Here is a 26,728-nt window from a genome sequence, read left to right as displayed (position 1 = left end):
CTCCATTTTATTACATATCGTATTTCAATGGCTGGTTGATGTGTTAAATATGTAGGTTCCACTGCTTACTTATTAATATATATATAATGTGTATATGTGCTGCTTTTTCAACTTGCGTAGTGTTTATATGGTATGATAGAACAATTTCAAATACCCCCTGCTTGTTTGGGTAGTGTTGATGTTGTCCGTGACCGTCCGCGGACATCAAAATCATTAGCAGGGTGTTCGGTATGTTCTAAGTTAATTGTATATAAAGTAAGGGAACCCTAGTACACATCTATCTAATTTACACTATGAAAAACTTTGTTAAAGAGATGCTATGGTTATTTTTACTTGGAACCATAACGTCCCTTAAACAAAGTATTTTTACTGAATTTCATAGGTTTTTAGTAGCGCAACTTAAGCATAACATCCCTTTAACAAAGTTTTTTTACTGAATATATATATATACACTGTATGTGAGAAATCTGAGGGCGTTCTCACATTTAGCCCCCTTAAGTCCCCATCTCAGGTAACCAAGGGAAAGGCAAAGTTGCCACATCCGACCACAGGGCTGAGTCTGCGAGGGAGAACTACTTGGATAGAGGGTCCTTGAAGAACGGAAGTGGGGTGCCCGAGGGTAAGATATGGTATCCCCTCCTTCCTAATCCCGATCTATCCTACCTCTCCTCTACTGTCATAGGATATTGTCACACATGTCCTGCGCTATCCCAAGATGTTCTGTCAAACACTCACACTAGGAGTAAAGAAAGGTAATGTAAAACCCGAAGGCAGGAAAGCCCTTTCTCTATAACACAGACTTGTCGTCCCGTCCCTTTAATCTTATTAACTACTTTTAGAGACAATCGTCTCCTTCCCGTAAACCTCATTTATTGAGGATACCAGAGTGAAAGAACTAAAACCATCTTCCTGTTATAAGGCACACCATATTCATTTCCCTAAGTACTATCTAAATACTGTGACGAAGAAGAGGATGTGAAGAGGTGTACAGACTTCCTGTGAGAAACACCATTATAATACTGAGAAGAAGAAGATGCAGATCAAAGCACATCAACCTCTTAAATTTCTATGTCCCACTAATGAGGAAAGGCAAGGTCAGGCAATTGTCATTAACCATGCACACCTGCAGCCTATCAGGTATGCAGGACAGTATAAAAAGCACTCAGTGGTTGGAACGAGTCGGGACTCATCGCACCTGCCCCTCAGACCCTGCTGGTTCTCTGACTCGGACCAGCGGAACAAGCACTTGGCATTCACATAAAAAGGGATTTAGCACACCTCCCGGCTCCTTTTTCCAGACCCTTTCTTGCAACTGAAGGGGCAGTCTTCTGGCCACGCTGTTCTAGGATTCTCCCTTGTGTAAGCCCTCAGCAACTCAGCACTGAGCAACTGAGCACTCGACTGCATATGGTGAAAGACACGTTGTGTGAAACTGACAAAGAGGATTCTGCTAATACAAAGTAACAGAGAGGTTGTGTGCAGGAGTACACATTGATGAAAGACTCTGTAGTTGAATAGAAAGCTCCTGTGAAAAGGGGAGCTGTGTGCAGCGTTGAAAAGCGAGGAAAATGGAGATCAAAAAGGGGGAGCTGTGGGATAACCCAAGTGGGAACAAAATTCCCAAAAGTAAAGGAAAGACTTTCCACTAAACGAAGAGCATTGAGAAGCATTGGGGTGGCCCCCAGGCAGGAGGTTGATCCATGGGGGCCACAGAGCCCCCTTAACAACTTTCCACCAAATCAAAAGCGATGATAGGCATTGGGGTGGTCCACAGGAAAGAGGTTGATCCAGAAGGGCTGCAGAGACCCCACAAACACTTTCTCCTAAACCAAGAACGTTAAGAAGCATTGGGGTGGCACCCAGGCAGGAGGCCAATCCAGGAGGGCCACAGAGACCCCACAAGGAGAATAGGAGCGCTCAAACAAAGTAAGGCTCCTGTTTGCGCGACCTGTAGTGTGTGCACTGTGCGGTCTGACAACTGCACCACGACCAGGGGAGCCTTAGTTGTGAAAGAGAGCTGCATGAAGTAGAGAGGCTACAAACCAAAATAACTTAGTTTAGAGTGGGGAGGGGAGACCCACCAGGAACAAAGGGAAGAGTAACATTTTTCAAGCAGGACTTTTTGAATTGAACTTTGGTACTTAACAGGAGGGAACATTGAACCAGTTTGTGAGTTGGAGAACAATCAAGAGGGTCTGGCTCGGGGCAAGGGAAGCCTAACAGACCTGTTGCAGAGGTACATCCTGGCAAGAAAAACGTACTGTGAACTTTTGTGAAGCCAATCTGAGTTGGCAAGTAAATGCTGAGATCATGTGGAATTTTCGAAACCTGAGTGCTTTGAACTTGGGGAAGGGAGTTACCGAGGAGCTCCATTGTCACGCTAACTTTACTTTGAACATTACGTGAGTGTCTTGAACTTGGGGAAGGGGACTACGGAAGAGCTCCATTGTCTTATTGAAGTGAGGGCAAGCATAGGTTACGACACAGACAGTATTTTGTTTTAGACTGACAGACTTAGTCTTCCTGTAGTTTGCTTTCCTTTAGGGAACATTCCCATCTTAGAGTTAGGGCAAGTTAGGCGTTATACCATCCTGACCATTGAGGATAAAGGTTTTCAAACTGTGTTTCACTTGTCTGTGTCGTCTCTTGGTGCCATGCCTTTCTCACAGGTGCCACACAATACTTAAATTCAGTAATAAATGCACCAACTGCAGACAGTTTCAAATTGGCATGTGAATTCTTAACTGAGGTGTAACAGCATGGATTAGGAAAGAAAGGCAGGTTAGTTGTGAACAGTGGCAGAAGGCTTTCTTTAGACTAGATAAATAATTCTGTGTGAGGATCCCCCAACTGGGTAACCTGTAATGGAAATGTTAGGGAGTAACCTATCTTGTTTTTTAAAGCAGAGTCCAAAAATTTTCAATAATACTCTACTTTCTTTTTTAAGGTTCTACTACCCCCAAAGTACCTTAGATGCCACAGGAGAACAGGATCCACGACAAATCTGGGACCCCTAGATGACTCCTGAGGCTGGAAGGTACTCTTCTTTAAAACAGTCCCTTTGGTGCCTGGGCAGGCGAAGTGGCAGAGTTTCTCAGTTTCACTGGACGATTCCCCTCAAGAATGGACCACCCTTGGAAGAAGGAGTCACTGGAATGACGAGTCCAAGAAGAAAAATTGAACCAACGTCTCTATGAAGTACAGCAGTTTTGCTCTTTGCGGTGCTCTCCGTTGGTTGACAGTTTCTCTGACTGTAGGAGTCCTGGGATGATGAAACTTGCTGTGGTCTCCTAAAAAGCTTGGCAGATGAGAGTAAGACCCCTGGGGACCTCCAACGACTTCTCGCAGCAACGGGTGCAGAGGTAATTTTTGGTGTCGGGTTTCAGGATTTTGCAGTTTTCTAACTTACGGCGTGTCAGTGCTGCGGGAGCACAGACCTCTGGATGGCTTCCGGCACCTGGACTTGACCACTGGAGTGGATGAAGGACCCTCACCAAGTCAGGACCCTCGGGGCGTCTTTGTTGAATTCTGGTGGCAGGAAACCCACTGGTGGACCTTCCTCTGCACTCAGCGACCCTGGACCTTCTCCAGTGGGAAAAAGTGGTCGGTGATGATGGCAAGAATGTCCCTTGAAGTATTCATCAGCAGTTTGGAACTTTCGCAGCTCTGGATGTTAAGCAGCACTATGCCAGGGTCCCCCCCTTCTTCTGGGCCCTACAATGCAACGGGCATCCAGCGGTCACAAATGCTCCTCCGGACCCTGGGTGACACCACTGGACTTCTTCAACTCAAGATGTCCAAGCACTCCTCTTCTGGATTCATGCAGACCTCTTCTCCAGACAGCAGGCACACAAGACTGGCTTCCAGGGTACTTCTGCTGAAGAGCAGCAGGTTGCACAATGGTCCCTCGTAGCTTGAGAGAGGTTTCCTAGCCAGGTCCTTTCTTGGATCACAGCAGCCTTTGGATTTTGATGAAGAGTAGCAGGCATGATGTTCCTCCTCCAGCTGGACTCCAGGGATCATCTTTGGTTTCGACTTCAGCTTCTGAACAAATTAGTGAGTGCAGGGACCCTGGTTATACACATTTGTTCCCCATTCATTCAGGCTGAGCCAGGCTCAGTCAACCAATTAAGTAGAAGAGCATTCATGCAGGCAATCAACCAATCAGGCTTGCAGGCATTCAGGCCACTAACTCGACTGAGACACTGATAACATAGAATGTGGATTGGAGTAAGCACCCAGCCTTTCAGATCATTACACTGCATTCATACCAGTTTCAGTCAGGGCTGTCACAGGCATTGTGTCACTCACAGAAACCAGGCACCCACAAAACAGATTGTGAGTTGACTCCCAACTCCATTCACACAGGTCCCACCCAAGGGTGTACCCACATCATACAGTCCCTGGGAAGGCTCCAGTCAGTCTGACAGGAGGCAGCTCCAGAGTCATATATGGTATTTCCACCCAACAGCCAGTCATGGGGAAGGGACAGAGTAAGGGCTTCCCAGGACTTTGAGAAACAATGTAAAAGGCAATAGAAACCAAAAGACCTCAGTGGCCATCTTGCCTTTCTTCAGGAATCCTATGGCAGGGCCTTGTTGTCCCAAAAATGGAGGACACTCAGAGCCATTGCCAAGTTAGCATGTGCCACCAGCCTATAACCTGCTCTGTGGGCAACAGACAGGTGACCCAAAACACACATAAGAGGTACAAGGGTTTACCGCCACCCATGGGTGCCATAAGGGTATCACATGGGTATTGTCCCCCTAAAGGAAAACAGTAAGAGCCGCACTGCCAGAGGTCCAGGCTGGACTCCAGTGACAGAAAACATAAAGAAAACACAGACATAGAAGTGGCAGAACAGGGACTAGGGGGCCCTCTCCCTCCAAAAGGCATTTTCAGCATCACAGCAAGACTATATACAATGTAGGGAACACATGTGGGAGAATACTGGCCTGGCTAGAAAAGAGTGAAGAAGGTTCCAGATGGGGAAGTGAAATCCTGACGGCAGGGGCGAGATGTCATGAAAAGGGGAGGATATTGCTGAATCCTTCGCCTGGTACTATGAAGAGCTGTATAGGGAGTTGGGGAGGTCTGATGGGCATGACATCACTGATTACCTTAACAGCATTGACGTGCCACACCTGCGTCAGGAGAACCAACAAGGCCTGAGATTGAACCAACACTGGAAGAGATTCAGACAGTGGTGAGCCTGCTCCAATTGAGAAAACACTGGTACCAAATGGAATTCTGGAAGCAAGCTGGACCCAGGGAGATGGATGCAATAGGGGCAATGTTTAAGGAAAGCCGTGCCAAAGGCTTGCTCCTGGCAGACTTAAGATAGGCAATGATAGTTGTTATTTATGAGAAAAGAAAACCCCTTGAACACTGCAGCGCTTATCGTCCCATCTCGCTGCTAAACAGAGAGTCCAAGATTCTGGCAAAGCTGATGGTGAACAGGCTACGGAAAGTGATAAGCGATCTGATTTATAGCGACCAATGTGGGTTTTTGCCGGGTAGGACTACTAAAGTGAATCTCAGAACGATTGACAACTCCCTGTGCGAGTCACGATTGTTAGGCCCACATGATCTGGTGGCCCTTGACTTGGAAACGGCTTTTGACTCTGTACAGTGGGAATACTTTTGGCCGGTTATGCATGAAATGGGATTTGGGCCCAAATACATCAACTGGGTAAAATTACCAGAGGCCAGGGTGAGAGTTAACAGACATAGCTCCAGATCCTTCCTGATGCAAAGTGGAACTAGGCAGGGGTACCCGCTATCACCGCTTTTATTCTGATTGGTCGTGGAACCGCTGGCGTCAAAGGTGAGGTTAGACCCTATATCATAAGGTTCTCTTGGCCTGGAGAAGTGAAGACTGCATCTTATTATATACGCAATGTTTTAGTTTATTTGGGTGACCCCAAGGTACCAGATGGTGGTGATGGAGGTGTTCCAGACATTCAGAGATTTCAGTGGTCTCCATATTGATTGGGGTAAGTCCGAATTTATGCCAGTGATGGAGAAGAGAGAGGCCATACCGGACAACTGCCATCTAAATATACTAGGGAATCGATCAAATACCTGGATATCCAAATAGGTGTGAATGCCACTATCTGCCTCCGGGACAATCTAGATGTGGTGATAGAAAGATTGCAGGGGTAGCCAAGCACTGGGTGACCCTCACGATCTCGATGAGGGGACAGGCAAACCTATTCAAAAGGTTGAGACTACTTAGGCTCCTTTACGTTCTTCAGAACACTCCAGTGAAAATCCCTCAAAAGGTGTTTGGCCCATAGAAAACACCCAAAGGGAGATCATACGGGGTACGTCTACTCCGAGAATAGCACTGAGCACATTCACCAGATCGGTCTGGAGGGTGGGCTGAGACTTCCTAACATTCAGAAATATTTCTGGGCTTCACATCTTGTTGCAATAAAGGAGTGGGCATAAAGGGCTGGCACACATCAGGCTAGAGAGTGTGTCCGCCCTCATCTGCAAGTAATATATGATCATCCGTATAGATATAGATTACCTCAACTGACGTACGCACACTAGAAGCGCAAAGGGATACCTTAAGTCCATGGGTTGGGAGGGTATTGTGACATTGGAAGCACCATTGTGGGGGCAAGGCCGATCTTCCAGAAATCAATAGGTTTGGTCTCTAAAATAGATGCCAGGCACGGTCCTCTTTCCAATAGTTAGCGGGGACACGCGGTCTAACGGATAGAGATCGGTACACCTACATGCTACTGTAACATGCCATGACACAAGAACAAAGAGATAGCTAGGGCATCCCTGAATGCTCTCCTATAGAAGCTAACCTCTTGCAAGGGGAATTAAGGGAAAAGTTTTTCCGGTTCTCCACCAGGTTATAACCAATTTCACCTCAAAACCCCAGGCAAAATTGTAAGGCAAATGGGAGGCAAACAAGAGGGCTTTGGAAGAACAACCATAGAGGCCCTAGGCTCACCCAGGAAAGCCAGTATAACATGCAGGCTGCACCTAGTGCAATACAAAGTATTGCACAGTATGTACTAAACCAGTGAGAGGCTACATCATATGGGAAGGGCAACTGACCTGTTTTGTTTGCGGTGTAAAACCACAACCTGCACCTTTTTCCACACTATTTGGGAATGCTCCGCTATACAGGGTTTCTGGCGCTCACTCATGGACACAATATACATAATCATTGCATCTCGCGTGCCAGACTGCCCCAAACTAGGGCTCCTACACATATGCGGTCACACAGGCTTTAACACCAGGGAAAAGAGCCTAATCAAGGCGGCCCTGTTGATTGGCAAAAGCGATTTGGCAGCTGGCTGCGGTAGTCCCGTCACACCAAGTATACATACATGGAGAGAGGGGATGGACTACTTTTGTGAATTGGAATGGAAGGTATACAGGGATCGAGGGTTCCCAGAGAAACAGGTAAACATTTGGAGCTGATGGATAGAGGTTGTATGAACCAGAAGAAAACGGGGCGCTATGCCGCAGCAGTGGTACTATCATGTTTGAGCACGGGACAAGGGGGGGCTTATGGATGACTCAGAGTGATTGGGGAAGGGGATGGGAAGAGGTACCATAGACCACAGACTCGAATTAGTGCTGTAGGATTAGATTGTACTGACTGTTGTTTTATGTTGAATTGTTCAATGTTACCGCTGCGAAAAATCAATAAAAAATTGTTTATAAAATAATCCACTGCCAGTTTAGCGTATCCCCAAATCAAAAATTGCTCACATGTCAGATCACATAATTCATCCAAAGAAAAGTAAGCCAAAGCCTACTTTGTTGACTACCATTGAAAGGTTTTATGTAAAAATAATTGACAAGATTAAAAAACTGAACATGTGGAAAACATGTGACCAAGTCATATGCAAAAAAAAGTGTAAATCACAGGTTTAAAATAGCATTCAGTTTTATAGCAATTAATTGAAACGTGCACAAATCATATAACAACTCATCCAGACAATATATAAATCATTAATTAACATTTTGAGCAAAGAGAGTATGGTTCTAGCGAGGGGCGACATATTCATAATGGGTGGTGACCTACCACTTGTATGCCCTTTATAAAGGAGATAGTGTCACAAAGAACAGCTCACAGGATCACTGCCTCTCCCTGGTGGAATCATGTCGGGCATTCTGGTGCATGACCAATGGGCCATGCCTGACTTGCACATACAGCTCTCTCAGACATATTAGAATGTTTCATGTGTTAGAGAATTACATGTAAATTGTAAGGTTGTTACAGTCACGTGGTCTCTGGAGAGGCGTTGGGACACGGTTGCAGCCCTCCCTGAACTTGAATCACCCCCTTCAGGCCTCTCCCTCAGTAAAAAAGCTGTGAGCGGTGGTACGTGGTGATACTGGTCACCGTGTGGAGATAAGAGTGTTTGAGTGCACCAATCTGTGATTGTTGTACCTCTCGAACCCTTCACCCCAAAGTACGGTTTCTGTGAGCATACGCCGGCCCCTAAAGCTCATCTGTGAATTATGGAAGATACGCTCTCCGTCCTGCTACTTCTGGCAGGGGTGAGTCGAATGGGATCTAGTTCCTTCACTTATCCCTGATAAGGATTAGTCCAGTCCAGCTGCGACTATGCTTCTCCTTATGATTGGTAAGTCTTTCTTGAGCTCTTGTGCTGCTGTTCGTTCTGTTTAATGTCTTTATATGTTGCTCCTATTTATGCCTGCAATAATGTCTCTCTTCGATTTTCGTCCCTTAGATGGAAATAGGGCCTCAATGCAGCTGTGAGACGCGAGACGCGGCCGGATGGAAGATGGATGCTACCGCAATGTTTGACAGCAGGTAAGTGATGGTTTAAGGAAAAGCGCAAAGTATGGCAAAGCGCAACTTTAAACTGACTGTTTTTTCGATGTCTAACCTTGTCTTCTGTTTTTCCTTGCAGGCGCTGCTGTCAACGATAGAGCGTGTCGTGCTGCGGTGCCAAGATGAAGATTTCGGCGTTCTGGAAAGTGTAAAGATGAATACTTGGTTTGCTGAAGAGATGTACAGGTAAGAACAGCTTCCCCCAGTTGGTAAGCATGCTGGATGTCCAGGAAGCAGGATCTTCAAAGGTAAGTCTGACTTCAGGCGACGGTGAGCATTACGCTGCCTGCAAGTGCAGAATAACGCGAAGCGTCTGTCTTGAGGATTGGGGCAGTTTATATAGCTGAGATCGTGGGCACGCCTATTAGGGCTGGATTACCAGCCACACCCTGCCACTCCTAGAGAGTGAGCCCGTGCGAAGGCATCCATTAGCAGCCACACCCACGAATACACTTGGGGCTACTTAATGGATGGAATGTTCAAGGTTAATGCATCTGAAGTGCTATGTCCATAATAAAAGCTTTTTGGTGTTAAATGGATGTTCTTGTTTTCTTTTGTTCATGAGTCTTGCGCCAAAGGCGCCAGGACAGTGTCCACCCAGGTCTCCTGTGCATGCGACCCCTGCATGCCTGCGCCCCTGACTTCATGACCATGACAGCACTCCCCCTCAAGGCCCCTCTCAAGGGTAGTTCTCCTCCCGGCCCTGGTTTGGTGGGATTATTGTGATTGAACTGACTGATTAAACGCGGAGCATGGACATGTTCACTGGGTTCCCAAGTTCGGTCTTGCGGTCCGTAACCTTTCCAGTCAATTAGGTAATACAATTTTGATCGAACCACCTTGGAGTCCAGGATGGATTTGACTTCATATTCTGGTTCTCCATCTATGACTTCGGGCTCTGGCGGAGAACTAAGCCGTGTATTAGATTTCATTGGTTTGAGGAGAGAGAGATGAAATACGGGGTGAATTTTCATGTGAGATGGTAACTCCAATTTCATGGCGACAGGATTGATTATGGACTTTATAGTATAGGGGCCCAGGTATCTTGGGTGGAAAGCTCTTGGCCCTTTCAGAGGAATATAACTGGATGCTAACCACACCCTTTCTCCCCATCTGGTAGGCGGGAGCTTCCTTCCAATGTTGATCAGCAAACAGTTTTTGTCTTTCCTTAGCCTTGGTCAGATGCTCTGTCGCATCCTTAAGAACCTGAGTGATGGTTTTATGCAAGTTTTTTTTATGGCTGGCATTTCCAGGTTATCAGGTGGATCAAATACTGATGTCCTTGGATGTCTTCCGTGCACAGTGTAGAATGGAGTTTGCCCTGTGCTTGTGTGAACTGAGTTGCTGCATGCATACTCAGCTATCCAGAGTATATTTTTCAAAGAATCCTCAGACTGTTGTAACATACACCTGAGATATTGCTCTAAAGTTTGGTTGGATCATTTAGTTTTCCCATCAGTTTGAGGGTGATGGCTTGTGGACAACCGGAGATCGATTTTGGCAATCGTACAACACTTTCTCCAAAAGGCAGAAACAAATTGAGTTCCGCGATCAGATACTTATATTGATGGAAATCCATGCAATCGAACAATTTTCTCTAGGAACACAGAAGCGAGAGTTGACGCAGTTGGGAGTCCCTTCAGAGGGATGAAATGGGCCATTTTGGAGAATAAATCCACAACGACTAATATGGTGTTGTATCCATTGCAGGGTGGAAGATCCGTGATGAAGTCCATCGACAGGGTATGCCAAGATGCTGGCGGTACTGTCAGGGGATGTAGTAAGCCAGCAGGGTTCTGTTTCTGAGACTTGTGTTGTGTAAAGATACCGCAGGTTTCAATAAATTGGGCAATTTCCTTCCGCCAGGTTGGCCACCAGTAGTTTTATTTTACCTTAGCCTGAGTTTTGGCTTTTCATGGGTGTCCTTCCACTAATGAATCGTGGTAATTTGTGATTATTTGCTTTTGCAGTTCTTGGTCTTGGACATATAATCGTCCTTGAAAATACGGTAGATTGTCTTCGATGCTGTACTGGTCACCTTTTAACAGCCATTCCTGTTGTGTTGTTTGATCCATCGGGGAGTGCAAACTGGTTCTTTGGTCATCCACACACGTGGTGGTTGCTATTCTGGTTTGAATCCTTTCGTCAGGAACTATGGCCACGGGGTCGGATGCTGTAAAAGCCTCTTTTTCTTCACTCATGCGTGATAGAGTCTGCTTTCCCATTGCGTACTCCAGGTCTATAAGTGATAATAAAATCGTATTCCACAAAAAAGAGAGCCCAGCGAAGTTGAAGCGAGGACTGTGCTTTGGCGGTTTTTAAGTATCTTCAAGTTACGGTGGTCCTTGATGATAGTGACTGTATGTCTCGCCCCGAGAAGGTAATGTCTCCAGGCCTTGAATGCTGCTTTAATCGCCAGTAATTCCTTATCTGTGATTGCGTAGTTCAACTCGGGGGCTGAAAATTTGCAGGACCAGAATGCGACGGGGTGTAGTTGTCCTGTTTCAGGGCCTCGTTGTGACAATACTGCTTCCATGGCTATTTTTGAAGCATCTGTCTCAACTATGTAAGTTAGGTCTGGTCGTGGGTGTCGAAGGACTGGTACTGTAGTGAATGCTAGTTTCAACTTCTGGAAGGCTTCTTCAGCTTCTGTCGACCAATAGAACTTTTGATTTTTCTTTAACAAGGAGGTACAATTTGTGAAATCCCAGGTATAAACCGATGGTAAAAGTTGGCGAATCCGAGCACACTTTGCACTCCTTTCGTGGATGTTGGTGAGGGCCATTGGAGGATTCATTCCACCTTTCGTGTATCCATATGTACGCCTTGTGGTGTGAGCATGAAACCGAGAAACTCGACCTCGGTTACATGGAGAAAAAAAATGTCCAACTTGGCATACAATAGGTGTTGTCGAAGCTTCTCTAAGACTGCCCAGACATGGCCTACATGTTCTTCCATGGAATTTGAGTAGATAAGAATGTTGTCAATGTAAACCAGAGCACAAACGTCCAGTAGTTCATGGAGTACATCATTCATAAAGAATTGGAAGGCCGTGGGGGCATTGCATAGCCCGAAGCGCATGATCTGGTATTCAAAGAGGCCGTACTTCGTGCGCAGGGCCGTTTTCCACTCGTCTCCCTTTTTTACTCTTACAAGATGGTTGTCGGAATAGAAAGTATATCGTGCCTCCTATTGTGAAAAATATATTTAATATTGGCCTACGCCAAGCTGCTCGAAAGTTGCTTGCGAGAGAAATCTGTGTTGCAAGGTCCTGACCTTTAATCCATGTAGGCCGCCATTTTAGGTCAAACCGCCATTTTAGGATTTGTTGTGGAAAAGTCATCCTGTGAGCTAAAATGGTGGACGATGTCATTGCAAAATACAACATGGCCGTCTTGACCTCTGTACATAGCTAATGTGTAATCTGCCTGCAGGCTACTTGTTGAGGTCATGAACTAAGACCTCGTCCTTCGTTGACCTATGTGTAAAGGGATTACTCGTGCAATGAAACCAATCCACAAGTATATTTATTAAGATAATGTATTTACATATTGAACAAAGAACATCTGTCTTACTACATTGTATTTATGTTTAAGAAGACCTGCAATGCGAAACTTTAGAATACACAGTTAATGCATACGCTTATTGCTACATGTATTAAAGACAAACCAGTTATATGCAGTTATTTGAGACTTGGCACAAACCCTAGAATTGGTGATGTATAAAGTAGAATATTAACCCGAAGTAGGGCTGGACATAGTGCCCACAAAATGTATAAAAAGCAAATTCATTCTAATGTACAGCGTGTCTCACCGAACACACTGAACCACGCTGGAGTTTGTTGTGTTGTACTGAGGGCCGATAGCTATCTGACTTTGCACTGTTTTTGTAATTGAATTCAGTAGAGAATAAAGTACTTTGTATGTTCCTTTGTAACCCGTGTTCGGTGTATTTCCTTTTGGGGTACTCAGCCTCGATATTTTATTTCTGTTTTCACAGTTGGCGCCCGAATAGGGACCCTCAAGATTGATGCCGGATTGTTGAAGGTTGACACACGCTATCGGACTGGGATTGGACGGTGTGACAAAAAGGAAGGGGCCTCTGGATGAGACGCGACACTTCAGCAGCGCTGCACGATCCGATCCCTGGATGATTAGCCTGTGGTCTGAGATGGCATCTTGACGAGGGTCCACTTATCGAGGCGGGCAGATTTACCGAAATCACCATACACGAGGTAGGATTAGTTAGGTAAGATTCTTAGAAGTACCGATTGGTCCTCCTTAGGTTTGGTCAGGTGAGTCGTGACCCGATTCTTAATTTAACCCTGACAATTTGAATTTTGGCACATTGTATCTGCAGACACAATTATTGACCAGGTAACACCAAGAATTTGAGATATGCCTGGGAAATTGTCTACCTGTTTTAGGGCATTATTCCGCAGTGATAGACAATCTTTGGAATTTAGCCGTCCGGCACCGCAGGACGGGTCGCCGGCTTGTACTATGTACTGTAAGCATGGCATTGGAAGTATAGTATTTAATAATATTTGGCACAGACAAACCGGACATGCCTCCGAACTTAGGTGGCCAATCTATGGTAGTTTTGAGATCCCTCGCATTGAATATTTGGAGTCAGTCTTGTTAAAGAAAAAGGCTAGACCTGCAGCATTTGATGTTTTGCAGAATTGGAAAAAAGAAGCGTTAGAACAGCTTAAGAGTAGAGAGAAACATGCGCGCCGTCATAAAACGAATGCCGAAAAAGTGTTGTTCTATGACCAGGATAAACAGTCTGAGTCGGCTAAAAATATGGAAAGGGCTTTCTCACTTGGTATTCAGAAAATCTATCCTTCCAAAGATCTTCATGATTCTGATGAGTTTATTGATAAAGTATTAAATGAACGAAGGCCTGGTGCCTCTGCGCCACCTCCATATGTTCCTCTTCCCGGTGCTGTACCTTTTCCTGCTATTATTCCTGCTCTTCCTACTCAACCTGTTGTTTCTACTCCTCCGGTTTTTGTCCCTCCACCTGCTCCTCTGCCTCTTTTTATCGCACCAGTTATAGCACCTCCATCGAATTTGCCTGCTCCCTCTCTTCCAAGTGGTCTTGGGCCGCTTGGAATCGATCGTGGTGCAGGGTCAAAGGTTGTCACTCGCAGTACTGTACCACCGGAGAAGAAACGTGAGTTAATTGCATGGGCTAAGCATTGTATGGAGAAGGATGATCAAGCTAGCGTTTTTTCCACACTTTTTAATATGGATAATTTTCCTGAGAAAAATGTTTTTATTGAAGGTTTAGGGATTCAGTTATGTATAATGTGGGGAAGATTAAACAATGTGGATGTTCCGCAAGGGTTAAGGGATCTAAATACTTCAGCACTTTCCAGAGACACTGTGGAGAAGGTAAATGAGTATGCCGAGAGGTTATTTGAGTATAGAAAGGAGTTAGAAAGGGTACGGAATGAGGATGATGAAGAGGAAAGTATGTATGTACAGAAACGGTTCCTTCCGTGTCGTAAACCGATATTGGAGGAAATGCGAATTTGTAAGAAAGATGCGATTAGATGGATTTCACACATATCGATATCTCCAGTTGAGGTATATGACACATATAGTTAATATACATTGGAAATGCAGAGGAAAGCGATACAGGTAATGGTAGAGTACCTGCAGGATGAATGTGTAAAAAGGAAGATTAGTTGTCCCACAGAGTTATTGAACATTTATAAGAGAGCCTTCTCACTTGACACTTCTTCGACTGCTTTAGCGCTCGACTTGGCTCTGTTGCTTAGTAAGCGTTCGGAGTTGCCTACATCTCAGATGCCTATGAGAGAGTTTCCTCCGACATTTGTCCCGAAGGTTGAGGTTGCGGCCGATGCTGCTCAGGGTATACTCGCTGTGAACATTCCCGCACATTATGTATCGCAGTTTGTTCACGTCCCGTTTTCACGACAGGAAGTGAACACCATTAGACAGTCTATTCCTGATATTAGGAAAATTCCGACAGGGATCTATAAAGAGATGGAATCCATTTTGCAGTCCTCAGTGTTCACCTTAGGTGACATTGATTTGTTGTTTCCTGTACTCCTGCCCGTAGATTTATGGAAACAAGTTAGAACTATTGACGATGTACCCGGGTTGGGCGATACATGGGCGAATATAACTAGACTCGAAGGGGAAAGGCCAGCTGGCGAAAGACCATAACAGGTGATATTAACTCTGCCTGATAGAATAATTGCTAAATTAAAAACCATAATTCCCGAAAAAAGAATTATTTTGGACAAGTTTACGGCCTGTGTCCAAGGAAAGTCTGAGGGTGCTACTGAGTTCTTTAATCGGTACAAACAGGTATTTTCAGATTCCAGTGGACAAGACTTAGGCACAGAGTCTGGGAAAAGATTATTTGTGGACAAATTTGTACGTGGATTGTTGCCTGACATCCAGTCACAGATTATGTCCTCTGAGAGCGCTTGGCGGGCGAAATCGCAATCAGAAGTACTGCACATGGCTCAGTACTATGAGAATCGTGTCAATAATGAAAAAGATAGGATTGAAAAAACAGAAAGGCGATTTAAAAACTAAGGTGCTATTGCAGCAAATTGTTAGGGGCCCCAGAGGGGGTAATTCTCAGGTTAGAGGTCAGTATGCCCCGCAGGGGAATATGCCCTTGGGTCCTGTGAATATTAATCAATGTGCTTATTGTCGTCGAGAAGGACATTGGCGAGCACAATGCCCCGTCCTTCAACAGAGGTCGAATAATACATTTGGTAATGTGGGTAGGCGATCCAGAGGTCGCCCGGGCATAGGGGGCCCTGGTAGAGGTCAGTTTACACAGGACCCTCAACAACCTTTTTCACAGGACAATCAGACTCCGAGTGCGGACACTAGGAATATATTCGATCATCCTTCCGCTGCATATTTATCTGAAGAGCTTCCTTTTGATAATATTCTGTTTCGTTAGGATTGCCCGAAGCAGGGTTTGGAACCTACACCTATTCCCGTCAATCAGAAAGGTCCCTACGTTGAAATGATGGTGGGAAATAGGAAACATCAGTTTTTGATAGGCACTGGAGCACAGAAGTGTTCCATTGATCGTTAGCAGGTTCCAAACATTCCACTGTCAGGGCAAACCAATGTTTCTGTAGGCTTTTCCGGTACACCAGTTGTTTGTCTGGTCTCTATGCTGGTACCTATTTCTTTGGGTCCCTTTACGGACCAGTGTCCTTTTCTATTGACCTCGGATTGCGGGGAGAACTTGCTGGGGTTGAATTTGTTAAAAGAATTAAATGTAGTGATTTATTATTCTGATGGAGTGCGCTTGATGATTTCACCACAGCAATCTTCTGCCTCGCAATTTTTGACTAGACCTTTGCCTCCAGAATTCATTGATGTACCAGAGAGCTTGTGGGCTGTTGATGACAATGATGTCAGTGTTTTACAGATTGAGCCTGTTAAGATAGTTTAGAAACATGGAATTGAGCTGCCACGCATTCCCCAGTATAAGATTTCGGTTGAGGACGAGCGAGCTTTGAAATGTATTGTTTCCGATTTTGTGCATCACGGTGTGATTGAAGACATTTCAGGAAGTTTGTGTAATAGTCCGATTTCACCCTTGTACAAGAAAGGCGATAATGTAATCCCATCCCGTTTTATAATTGATTTACGTGCCATTAATAAAGTTGTGGCACCGCAATTTCCAATTGTGCCTGATGTGACGACAATCCTAACCATGATTCCAGCTACAGCTACTTACTTTAGTGTTGTGGACTTAAAGAATACGTTCTTTAGTATTCCTATACACAAGGATAGTAGATATTTGTTCGCGTTCACCTAAGGGGGACGCGCGTTTACATTTACGCATGCACCTCAAGAGTACACAGAGAGTTCTAGTATTTATAGTAGGGCCTTGAAAGAACAACTTGATACCCTTGAATTGCCCTCTACCTGTACTTTGCTTCAGTATGCTGACGATTTGCTTCTGGCTGCTGACTCTGAGAGTGCCTGTAAGGAGGGCACTTTGTTACTACTTATTCATCTAGCTAAGCATGGTCACAAAGCTTTGCTTAAATAATTTCAATATTGTTGTCAGGAGGTCGCCTATTTAGGCTATCTCCTGTCAAAGGAGGGAAGAAGATTGACATCTGAAAGAATAAAACACCTTTCTGACATGTCTGTCCCAAATAAACAGAAGGAAGTTAGGGCCTTGATAGGTATGGCTTCTTACTGTAGGTTGTGGATCCCAAATTTTTCACTAGTGATAAAACCGATGCTGGCCTTGACGAAGAAGGGCATTTCTTCGCCGTTGCCATGGACCTCGGAACACCAGCAATCATTTGACTTGCTTAAGACTGCATTATGCTCTGCACCAGTTTTGGGCACACCAAACTATGAAAAGGCCTTTGTATTGTTTGTGCATGAATGTGATGGATGTGCTTTGGCTGTATTAACGCAGGAGCATGTAGGGAAGAATAGGCCGTGCGGTTACTATTCCTCCGCCCTTGATCCTGTAGCATGCGCTTTGCCAAGATTTTGCGCGCTATCGCTGCTGCTGCCGTGTCTGTAAAACAGAGTGAGGGAATGGTCCTAGGCCATGATCTGACCCTGATGGTGCCTCACTCTGTAGATGTTCTATTGAACCGAACTCAAACGCAACACCTCACTTCTGCACGGTTGATGAGATATGAATTGATCTTGTTTGCCCCTCACATTCAAATTAAGAGGTGTTGTGTCCTTAATCCGGCTGAACTCCTACCTTTTCCGCCAGATACTACTTGCGGCGATGAAGAATCACATGATTGTTTGTATACGACTGAACAAGAAACAAAGGGCAGGATTGATTTGAAAGATACCCCTTTGGATAATCCGCAAGGAGAGCTGTTTTGTGATGGCTCCTGCTTTAAACTTCCGGATGGTACATCCACAGCCGCTTATGCATTCACCACCTTGAGCACGGTTTGTGGAAATTACGCATAATTCTGAGTAGGCCGCAGAGATTATAGCATTAACCCGAGCTTGTGAACTTTCCGAAGGGCTTGTAGTAAATATATATACTGATAGTCAGTATGCCCTTGGGGTGGTTCACAACTTTGGGAGACTTTGGTTGGAAAGAGGGTTCCTAACCTTGCATGGCACTAAGATTCAACATGGCTCCCTAATAGTGCAACTACTCTCAGCGCTTGCGCTCCCTACTCAGTTAGGAGTTGTAAAATGTGCAGCACATCGAAAGATTGTAGATAACATTGGAAAAGGGAATGCTTTCGCTGATCAAATAGCTAGACAAACTGCCACTGATCTCTTTTATGAGATATATGTTTCTAGGGAAACTGAAAATGCTTATGTGATGGATGAGGGCGTGGGGTCTGTACGGGATATCCAAGCCGAAGCCACATTAGAAGAAGCCAAGAGGTGGGCTGAGGGCTTGGGAAAACGTGATGATGATGGGTGTTGGGTGGACACGGTTGATGGAAAATGGTTACTTCCTGATGCTTACATGATGATGATGGTTGTCTGGCACACTGTCCTACGCATGTGTGTGCCCAACAGATTACGAAAATGTTAGAAAAAGTTTGGGTAAACGACAAAATTTCGAAAATTGCTCAGCATTTTGGCCAGAACTGTATGATTTGCCTACAACATAATGTGGGAAAGGGGACAGCAACCCCAGGGGAAGTTTTGGGCCACCCTCTGTCTAATTTGAAGTAATCCACTTTGATTTCATTGAAATGGAACGATGCAACAATATAAAATATGTCCTTGTGGTCATTTGTGCCTTTAGTAAGTGGGTTGAGGCTTTCCCTGTTAAAGATGCTACAGCCATGACCACTGCGAAAACCATGTGAAAAGAGTAATTTCCCCGGTTCGGTTTGCCGAGAGTTATCTGGTCGGACAATGGTCCACATTTTATCGCCGCTGTAATCCTACAGATATGTACAGCGTTACGAATTGACAAACAGTTCTATTTGGCCAGACATCCTCAGAGCGCCGGACTAGTAGAAAGACACAACGGTATCATCAAGAACAAGCTTGCTAAGACGTGTGCCGGCACCAAACTAAAATGGCCGGACGCCTTACCGATCGTGTTACTAGCCATGCGTACAACCCCTCAAACTAAGACTGGGCTCTCTCGATTTGAGGTGGTAATGGGGAGACCTGCCAATATCTGGAATCTTCCAAAATGTCGAAATTTGAAAAATGTTGAAAATGTACTACTTTCAGATTATTGTAGCCAATTGACTAAAAACCTGTATTTGATTTACCACCAGGTACGAGAGGCCTTACCTGTGCGATACGAAGGCCTGGGCCACGGCATACGACTGGGAGCTGGGTGCTTGTCAAATCATTTGAGCGCATCTCCTGCCTCGTGCCTCGCTGGCATGGGCCATTCCAGGTCCTGTTGGTCACCCAGACAGCGGTGCGGGTAGCTGGGCGAAAGAACTGGATCCACGCGTCACACATCAAGAAACTTCCTCACCCTGTGCCACACGTTACAGAAGAAGCAGAACCCCTCGCTGATACTGCAACTGATGATCCCAAAGCAGTAAGCAGCACTGAGAGTGTGTCGAAGAATATCTCTAAGCCCAGGAGGCTTGGGGAAGCTGCCATTTTGTTTCCACACTCTCCGCAAATGTTGCACCTGGAAACGGCTGTTTCAAATTCAGCCTCCTCATTTGTCCCTGACACGTTGCTTCCAATGGGAAGTGACGACACATTGGTTCCCGATCAATCAGTACCAGGAACAGCCAGATATCACTTGCGTCCGAGAAAATAGACATACGGCACGGTTCTGCTGTGCATCTGATAGACATACGGCACGGTTCGGCTGTGCATTCAAGGAAGGAAAAGAGTCATCGAGGGCTTGCTTTTGCCCAAATTTGAGAAAGGGGATTCTGTTGGCTAGGGTTGTTGAAGGACTCAGAAATCGCGCGACCAAGGGGGTCGCCAGCAATGAATATTGGGGTTTCCATTTGAAGACTGCAATGCCTGCTACCGCCGCCGCTCGTATTGGACTTGTAAATAAGGGGGTGACCAACCAGGACAATGGACAAAATGCCTGTGCCCCGAAAATGTATTGCTGTATTTTTGTAATAATATTTGGTTTTATAATAGTCACTGTTGTAGGCCTTTGGTATTTTGAAGAAACTCATCCTTTAGAGTTTTTGCTACGACTAAAAATGTACCCACTGTCCCCACACCTTTTGTACATTTGCATACTTTGTCTCCTAGAGATTCCCAGCACAGACAAAGCTATCATAATAACACACTGTTACTTATCATGAATGCTACACATGCATTTTTAATAGGTCCAACTGCTGATCTGTTCACATTTACCGCAACACGGGGATAAGGGGCTAGGTTGGTATATTCATCCTTTACCGTTGACAACTGCTTGCTATGCTTCTCTTAGAGAATTGTTCTTTGGCCAATGGAATGATAGCGTCTCAGGGAACTTTGATGGCACCAATTTGAATAGGTTTGAGAAACGTGTTTTGACTCCCCTAGGATGCTCCCTTTTTGCAAATAGGACTAAACCGAATGTTGCTTCTATTAGGCCTTCTGATAGACTGTCACGTCCCTTCCAATCTTTGATTTCCTTTAAAATGGCTCCGATAGGCAATAAGGATGCCATGCCTCCTTCTTGCACGGGTAACCATAGCCCCAATTCAGTTTCTTTCTGCATACAGAGGAATGGCACTCAGTCAATGGGAGTTTTTAAAGGTTGTGCCAACGTTGCAAATTTGACTGGGGAAGACAGACCTTTGTATGCAGGCGAACCTGTCTATTTTGTTTGCGGTAATGTAGCGTTTCCATGGTTGCCTAGGGATTGGCAGGGAACCTGTTATTTAGGGATCCTGTTACCCGGGTGTTCATAGCAAGTACTATAGAAATTTCAAAGGCTCGTCCATGGCGGGACGAGAATGGTGACACCCCTGCACAATTCTTGGGAGATATAGCGAAATCAATTGTGCCATTTTGGGGGCAGATAACGAATTCAGAAGATATCAGGAGACTAGCGAGAGTACCGGAGAGAACCATCAACCGGACCACGGATATACTCTACAACATGACATTAGAGCAGAAAGCAATAAGATTAGTAGCACTCCAGAACCGGATGGCATTAGATGTCATTCTGGCTGAACGTGGTGGATTATGTAAATTAGTGGGGTCCGCTTGCTGCGTTTTCGTACCAGATTCCTCCCCAACTATCTTCAAGGCAATACAGAATCTGCACGTCCTTAGTTCCAAAGTGCATGTTCCCGAGGGAAATTGGGATCTTGGCGCTTGGTTCTGGGACTTCTTGCGATCTTGGTGTTGGAAGGTACTTTCGGTCTTATTAATTATTTTGGGAATTCTGTTGTTCCTTTGTTGCTGTATTCAGTGTCTGACTGGTATGTGTTCGATGCTAGGGGGATGTTGCGCACAGGTGATAGATTCGATAGGACATAAGGTGTATGCCTCAGATAAGACTTCCAAAGAATATGTGTTAAAGGATATATTAGTAAACGACCTAATGGCAATAGATATTTCAGATAGTGATTCAGGGTACATGGATACTTATGCATGGAGTTATTCGCAAGGAGACCCAAAGTAGTTTTTAGCACTTGGCATAGGCCAAAAGGAGGGTTTGTCCGAATAGAAATTATATCGTGCCTCCTATTGTGAAAAATATATTTAATATTGGCCTACGCCAAGCTGCTTGAAAGTTGCTTGCGAGAGAAATCTGTGTTGCAAGGTCCTGACCTTTAATCCATGGAGGCCGCCATTTTAGGTCAAACCTCAATTTTAGGATTTGTTGTGGAAAAGTCACCCTGTGAGCTAAAATGGTGGACGATGTCATTGCAAAATACTGCATGGCCGTCTTGACCTCTGTACATAGCTAATGTGTAATCTGCCTGCAGGCTACTTGTTGAGGTCATGAACAGAGACCTCGTCCTTCGTTGACCTATGTCTAAAGGGATTACTCGTGCAATGAAACCAATCCACGAGTATATACATTAAGATAATGTATTTACATATTGAACGAAGAACATCTGTCTTACTACATTGTATTTATGTTTAAGAAGACCTGCAATGCGAAACTTTAGAATACACAGTTAATGCATACGCTTATTGTTACATGTATTAAAGACAAACCAGTTATATGCGATTATTTGAGACTTGGCACGAACCCTAGAATTGGTGATGTATAAAGTAGAATATTAACCCGAAGTAGGGCTGGACATAGTGCCCACAAAATGTATAAAAAGCGAATGCATTCTAATGTACAGCGTCTCTCAATGAACACACTGAACCACTTTGGAGTTCGTTGTGTTGTACTGAGGGCCGATAGCTATCTGACTTTGCACTGTTTTTGTAATTGAATTCAGTAGAGAATAAAGTACTTTGTATGTTCCTTTGTAACTCGTGTTCGGTGTATTTCCTTTTGGGGTACTCAGCCTCGATATTTTATTTCTGTTTTCACATGGTATGCGCCTCTTAAATCCAGATTTGTGTAGATGTGAGCATATTTCACTTGGTCCAGGTGCTCTGGTATAAGTGGTAAAGGATATCGATTTTTTTACTGTGATCTGATTGATGGCTCTATAGTCGATGCAAGTTCTTAAGTCCCCCTCCTTTTTAGGCACGAAGAATAAGGGCAAGGAGGCAGGTGACTTGGACGGGCGAATGAAACCGTTTGCTAGGTACTGATACAGGTAAGTTCTAAGATGCGGATTTTCCTGTTCTGTCAGAGCGTAAATTCGGCTGCAAGGGATCTGGGCTTCAAGTACAAGATCTATTTGACAATCGTAGGGTCTGTGCGGGGGCAGAACGTTGGCTTGCTCTTTTTTGAAGACATCCTGGTAATCTTGGTATTCAAGCGGTAAGGAGCTGATGAGGCCCACCACAATTCCTTTCTTTGGTTTCAGATTGGTGTCCTCTTTTTTGTAACATGTGTCGGCACAATCATGAGGATATGTCAGAACTCGTTTTCGCCAGTCGATCCTAGGATTGTGGGTCTCCAGTCAGGGCATTCCCAAAATCATCTGGAACTGAGGAGCACCGATGAGATCGAATGTAATGTCCTCTTGATGCCCATCCTGACACAGAAGCTTGACTTTCTCGGTATATTGTGTCACCAGGCCGGATGATAGCTGAGAACCATCCACAGCAGTGACGTTTTCCGATTTCTAGTTTTGTCGGAGAGGAAGGCCTATTCGGAGAGCCAAATCTTGGTCAATGTAGTTACCCACAGCTCCACAATCAATATATGCCTCCAATGCATGTATTTTTGATGATGGCTTGTGATTCACCAAAAGCACTGGAAGGACTAGATGTGAGGGCTGTACGGATTCCTTTTTCATGCTCAACAAGCGGACCCCTACATTTGCCGGGCATGGCGTTTCCTGAGCTCTGTTCTTCTTCTTCATCAGTTTTGTCTGTTGTTCCAACCGTTTTCTTGGGTGGTTTTATCGGGCAGTCACGGAGGAAGTGACCTGCTTGTCCACAATATAAGCAAAACTGTTGTTGTCTTCTTTTTTCCCTTTTTGCTTTGGTAAGGGGACTTCGTAATCCACCAATTTGTATTGGCTCAGACTGTTCATGTGGTTTAGTCTGATTCTCACGAGGTTGTACATAAACTGACCGCCCCCTGATCTAGCTCGATCCATTTTCCGATTCTGCAACCTATGATCTAGTTGCACGTCAGGTCTATGCAGTCCGCACACCTCTCAGGGGGATTCGCCACTTGCGGAAACACATTCTTAAGTTCTCCACATAAACCTTGGTAAAAGACTGTAGTCCTCTTCTCTTCTGGGCAGTTGGTCTGGGCTATGAGACGATTGAAGGTTGCAATATAGGTTAATAGATCTTGACTCCCTTGTCTGAGTGACAACAACTTTTTGTCCAGAGCTTGCCCTTGAGTATGACGGGCAAACAATTTCTCCATCTCATGTTGGAAATTCCCAAAGTTCCGGAGTAAAGGGTCATCTTGATTTACCAAAGGTATAGACCAGTCCACCACACTACCTCCTAAATACGAGAGTACAAACACCACTTTGGCTTGGTCATTAGGAAAGGCTCCTGGTCTGCACAAGAAATGAAGGCGACATTGGTTCATAAATACAGCGAACTTGTTTGGGTCTCCGATGTAGCATTTGGGACTGGCTAGAGGCACTGCTCCTGGAAGAACCACCTGAACTGGGGTTGATTGTTGTGGTGTGGAAGAATGAGAAGAATGGGTCACTCCAGGCAGTGGAACCTGCCATGCTTGTGCTTGTAGCATTTGTCTTGCCAATTTGTCAGTTCTTTCTCGAGTTACACTAAGATCCCTCCATAATGCATTGGTTTCCTGTCTTGAAGCATGTACTTCAGCCTGTAATTCCCGTAGTACGAGGGCTAACTGATCTGTTTCTGAAGTTTCCATAACGCCTAGGTAGAGAGTGTTAGAGGCTTTGCGTTCTGTTACGCTCACCTGATCTGCCCTTTATGAAGGAGATAGTGTCACAAAGAACAGCTCACAGGATCACTGCCTCTCCCCGGTGGAATCATGCCAGGCATTCTGGTGAATGACCAATGGGCCATGCCTGGCTTGCACATACAGATCTCTCAGACATATTAGAATGTTTCATGTGTTAGAGAATTACATGTAAATTGTAAGGTTGTTACGCTCACCTGGTCTCTGCAGAGGCATTGGGGCATGGTTGCAGCCCTCCCTGAACTTGAATCACCCCCTTCAGGCCTCTCCCTCAGTAGAAAAGCTGTGAGCGGTGGTACGTGGTGATACTGCTCCTGCGTGGAGATAAGAGTGTGTGAGTGCGCCAATCTGTGATTGTTGTACCTCTCGAACCCTTCACCCCAAAGTACGGTTTCTGTGAGCATACGCCGGCCCATAAAGCTCACCTGTGAATTATGGAAGATACGCTCTCCGTCCTGCTACTTCTGGCAGGGGTGAGTCGAATGGGATCTAGCTCCTTCACTTATCCCTGATAAGGATTAGTCCAGTCCAGGTGCGACTATGCTTCTCCTTATGATTGGTAAATCTTTCTTGAGCTCTTGTGATGCTGTTCGTTCTGTTTAATGTCTTTACATGTTGCTCCTATTTATTTCTGCAATAATGTCTCTCTTCTGTTTTCTTCCCTTAGTTGGAAATGCGGCCTCAATGCAGCTGTGAGACAGGAGACACAGCTGGATGGAAGATGGATGCTACCGCAATGTTCGACAGCGGGTAAGTGATATTTTAAGGAAAAGCGCGAAGTATGGCGAAGCGCAACTTTAAAGTGACTGTTTTTTCAATGTCTAACCTTGTCTTCTGTTTATCCTTGCAGGCGCTGCTGTCGACGATGGAGCGTGTCGTGCTGCGGTGCCAAGATGAAGATTTTGGCGTTCCGGAAAGTGTAAAGATGAATACTTGGTTTGCTGAAGAGATGTACAAGTAAGAACAGCTTCCCCAGTTGGTAAGTATGCTGGATGTCCAGGAAGCAGGATCTTCAAAGAGAAGTCTGACCTCAGGCGACGGTGAGCGTTACGCTGCATGCAGGTGCAGAATAACGCAAAGTGTCTGTCTTGAGGATTGGGGCAGCTTATATAGCTGAGATCGTGGGCACGCCCATTAGGGCAGGCTTACCAGCCACACCCTGCCACTCCTAGAGAGTGAGCATGTGCAAAGACAATCCATTATCAGGCACACCCACAAATACACTTCGGGCTGCTTAATGGATGGAATGATCAAGCTTAATGTATCTGAAGTGCTATGTCCATAATAAAATCTTTTTGGTGTTAAATGGATGTTCTTGTTTACTTTTGTTCTTGAGCCTGGCACCGAAAGCGCCAGGACAGTGTCCACCCAGGTCTCCTGTGCATGCGACCCCTGCATGCCTGTGCCCCTGACTTCATGACCATGACAATAGTATTTGCCCAATTTTTAGCAAAACCAGAAACAGTGTTATTAAATTGCACCATTTCAACCCTGTATTGAAAGACCTTTGCCACAATTTGAACTATGCATATAGGTTCCTGTGAGACACCTGAAGGTTTCTGTCTCGCTAGTGCCCAGGGATCTGTCATCCAGGTGGCCAGGACACAGCCATCACTACTGGATCCAGTTCCTGGGGGTGGACCAGTGCGGGAGGATCACCTGGGTGAGGGGGCTTTGGGGAGTGGAAGTGGGACACCGAAGGGTGAGACGCGGTATCCCCTTCCTTATGACACCTTTTCCCCATCTTACCCCATAGGATATCTAGAAACTGAACCCCCTTTCTTGCCACAAACACTTTCTCACAGACCGATTACCTTGAAAGACAACAGACTAACACCCGAAATGTATACCTAACATGTCCCAACACAAGGGTCAGACAGAGTCAGGCAATTGCTGATAATTACACACACCTGACTTCCCTTCCCTTTTTCCCATATGGATAAAAGACAGAGCACGAAAGCACACTCTGAGCAAGGCCAAATGCATGAGGAAGCAGCTATTCCAGCACAGCAGTTCAAACGGAGGAGAAAGGCAGTGAGACTTGAAAGGACGACGAGGAATTGACCTTGCCCTTTTCAACCCAGACCCGCAGAGAATCCGAGAAGGGAAATGTAAGACCGGGAATTGCAGCTGGCAAATGGTACGAAGGATGTCAATGGCACATGGGAACCTCCCGCACTGAGAGCCAGGGCGGGGAGAAGCGGTTGCCATCATGGTACTGTTCTTGACTCCAGAGGCAAGAGATGCCAACAGAGTTCGGCACAGCCGGTGAGTCGGAAAGAGCTGATAATAGACAAGACTACGTTGGGCTCAAGATTGTGAAGAGCAACATTGTATGAAGAAAGAAGACTAAAGTATAAAGGTCTTTTGTGAGTAAAAGTGGCATCAGAATTAGAGTGGTCCGGTGTCACGTGGGTGCCCATTTGACAGACTCTAACTGCTGCC

Source organism: Ambystoma mexicanum, chromosome 5q, assembly GCF_040938575.1.
Source record: "Ambystoma mexicanum isolate Mex_15411 chromosome 5q, UKY_AmexF1_1, whole genome shotgun sequence".
Taxonomy (NCBI): Eukaryota; Metazoa; Chordata; class Amphibia; order Caudata; family Ambystomatidae; genus Ambystoma; species Ambystoma mexicanum.
This window is presented reverse-complemented; position numbering follows the sequence as displayed.